The sequence below is a fragment of the Benincasa hispida genome, chromosome 3, assembly GCF_027475165.1.
Source record: "Benincasa hispida cultivar pf3 chromosome 3, pf3_genome.v1.1, whole genome shotgun sequence".
Lineage (NCBI taxonomy): Eukaryota > Viridiplantae > Streptophyta > Magnoliopsida > Cucurbitales > Cucurbitaceae > Benincasa > Benincasa hispida.
Window position 1 is genome coordinate 22,629,650 of NC_143480.1, and position 3,834 is coordinate 22,633,483.

The following is a 3,834-nucleotide window of genomic DNA, read 5'->3' on the forward strand; positions in this document are numbered from 1 at the left end:
ACAATCTAAGAGAAAGGTTCTCTAAAGAAAACTTTCCTCTCATCTTCTCCATCACCTTCCCTCTTCCTAGGACTCAAGCAAAGCCCACAACTCTTGCTTGAGTCTTTAATCCCAAAAAGATTACAAAGGATTCTCGACTGGTATGTTCGTGTGTGAAGAAGTAGATCCGCGAGGATGGAGTTCTGTTCGTGGCTCGAACGAGGAATTATTTGAAGAAGGTTCTTCAAAGGTGAGGTTTCTAGAAACCTATTTTTCATTTAAAAGCATGATGTCATTTAATGTTGAATGCATATCTATTTGTATGTTTACTGTAAATTTTGTATTCAATAATTAATGAAATTTGGACGATCCGCTTCCGCTCAAGGATCTCTTTATGTTGAGATTCCTTCAATTGGTATCAAAGACAGGTTGTTGGTTTCTGATTCCAAATTCCATTCTTGTATTGAATTCGTTTACAGTACCGGTGGGTTATATAATCTGCATTGCGTTTATGTGATAAATTTTTGTGGATGTATTGTTGATGGATATTTCAGGATAGAATTCTTGTTTTATGGCTTTCTGTTTAATTTTACAAAGTTTGTTTGTAAAGGGCCCCTGCGTTTTTGGGCAATAATTTGTAATTGAGTCTTTATTTGTTTAAGTTTTGAGTCGCTCGAGAGGCTTCAGAAGAAGGGTTGCAATACATTTTGATGGAGTAGACAAAACAGAGGTTACCGCATTGTGTAGCTAGAGCTAAACGATCAGATAGCTTTTGTTATGCAATCGTGTAAAGTTTGCTACACGATCGTGTTGTGTTGGCTGCATGATCGTGTAGGCGTTCGCTTGGTAGAAAATCGCGCAGTATTAGATACTCGACGCATCCTTACGTGTTAAACGATCGTGTAGACTATAATGCTCATCGCATAGTCATTAGCTACACGATCACATAGTATATGATACTCCACGCATGGATGTTTACTACACGATCGTATGGACTTTCTGCTCATCACATAGTTATAAGGTACATGATCACATATAAATGATCGTCTATACTCAACACCTTGCTGCTCGACGATTAGGCGTTTGTTACACGATTAGCTGCAAGGGTTCTTTGTGGAGTGGTTCAAGGCGAGCCGTTCAAGACCCGATTCACTTGTTTCGAACCAGTGGATTCATTTTTGTAATAGATTAGTCTTTTATTTCCTTGTTTAGAGATTTTCTATCCTAGTCCATCAACTTTACTTTAAATATACACGTGATGTATGTTTATATTATATACCATAATGTATGTCATATAGTTTTAAAATCCACCATAGGTTCTGCATTTATTTTCATGCATCATTTTTATATTATAAGTGTTATAATATAATAGTATGCATGATTTAATTTACATAAAGCATGCTCATGCATCATATAATATAAGAGATAGTATATGTATGCATGCATTATAGCATATCCATGCATCATTTATATTATAAGTGTTATAATATAAGGTTGAATGGTTGTATGGAATATATGCTATAGCATGGTTCATTACTTAGTTATATAAATGTTATATATTAGTAATGAATGGACATTGCATGATGCATCACATTAGTTTAGGTAATCTTATAAGTGTTATAATTTTATAAACTATGTCAATGCTTGCAATGTCGGTTTTAATTTGTTTCATTTACTTTATAAGAGTTTTAAATAAATGAAATTAGAAATAAAAATCAGTAACCAAAAGTTGCATGCAAACTTAGGTAAAATCATTTTTTAAAATAATTTTAAAATTTTTTAAATCGGTTTAATAGGATTAAATTGATTTTAATAAAATATTAAATTTGTAGCAAATATATCTATAAGGGACCTTTTGTCTAAGGTGGGTTCTGGCTAGGCTGGGATATTTAAGCTGACAGAAATGGAATACCCTTACCAGGGAACCTACCTGGAAAGGTAAATTAGATAGATTTGCTACAAGCATGCAATTGTTGATTAACATTTGTTAAAGTGTTTAACAAATATTAAAAAAAAAAATTGTTTAACTTTCCAAAATAAGTGTTACTTTTGGGCAAACTTAAACAATCACTTAGTAAAAATAATTAGTCGTATTTTTCCTAAGTAAATTAAACCCTAGGTTGTTAAAATACTCAGTGGGAAGAAAAGATGTATATGATATGTCAATTTTCCACTCACATTTCTCCTTTAATATTCACACCTCGAGACTCATGCTTGGCCTTGAGGCGCTTTGGGAGTGTCCCCCTTCGGATGATGTTTGCATGGGTCAATATCAAGGTGAATGGGGAGAGTATTTATAGTAAGTGGGAGAAGAATGTGTGTCAAAATGTCCTATGGTCTCTTTCATTGGTTTGCACATGAGACCTTCTTGCATGGCCTTGAGGCGCCCTGGGAGCATCCCCCTTTGGATAGTTTGTGCAGTTGGTTAATATCAAGGCAAACTAAAAAAATGGATAAGGTCGGTTTAGTTTTTGCCCCAGTCGATTTTTCCCTTCAGTTGGCTCATTGGGGCGGAACTCTATGATCTAAAATGAAGGGTCACACTTACGAGAAATTATTAAGGAAGTTAATGATTTCTTGACCAAAAGGATGACTGACCATTATAGGAATAAGAGTTATTCTGGTGTAATGATTAGTTAAGAGTGTCTCAATTCAGTGAAGGGAGAAACTAACTACCCTTTAGTGGCTTTTGTCCTAAATCACTGAAGCATCATTGGAAAATTAGATGTTAAATGGGGTTCATTTAGTTTTTGCTAAAACTGATTGAATTTATTTTTTCAAGAGTAATACTAAAATCTAATATAGATCAATATGTTTATTTTTTCAGCAAATATGTCAAATGGTGTTTTTCCGTTAGTTGCCTTTTCAAGTTTGACCGGTTTTAATTACATGACTTGGAAAGAATCCATTAAAACCTTTTTCGTGGTAAACTACCTTGAAATTGTTATGAATGAGGATTGTCCTCAAGTCTCAATCCCTGATGCACCAAGAAATGTTCATAATGTATATGAGGTGTGGATGAAGGCTAAATCAAAGGCCTGAGTTCACATTTTAGCAAGCATACATGATGTCTTGGCCAAAAGGTTTGAGAACATGGTCATTGCACATGAGATTATGGAATCAATGCGAGAATTGTTTGAACGTAAGTTCTCACTATTCAAGCAAAATGGGATTGATGACAATAAAACCAGTAGTGTCAGGTCCGAAGATAATCTTCAGTCCATATTGAATGTCAAGGGACTAACAGAGAAAGCAATTATTGCCAACGTTGATAAAGTTCATCGACGAGGATTGTCCTCTGGAATGAAATTTGGAGTTTATAATTTGGGTTTTGGAACTGATCCCATTACTCTCCAGAAAAAAAAAGAACTCCAAATACAATAAATATGATTTATTTGTGTGCTTAGTAGAGAATGATGATTCTACTTGGATAATTGATTCATGGGCTACTAACCACGTGTGTTCTTCTCATCAAGGATTTGGTACCTGGAAATAGTTGGAAGCTAGAGATATGAATCTTAGAGTCAGTATTGATGAGGTCGTTTCAGCGGTTGCTGTAAGTAGATTTAAGTTATTTTTTGACAAGAAACGATATATGTTATTAGATAACGTATATGTAGTTCCTCATATCAAGAGGAACCTAATTTCTTTTTCCTGTCTAATTGAACAAAATTATTCCATTTCCTTCTCTGAGAATAAAGTATTTATTTTTAAGAATGGAATGGAGTTAGGTTTTGGTTCAATGGAAAATAACTTATATGTACTAAGGTCGTTAGTCATAAAAGTTATGCTCAATACTGAAATGTTCAAAACAACAACAACTGTAAAAAGACCAAGAATTTCTCCTAAAAAAAT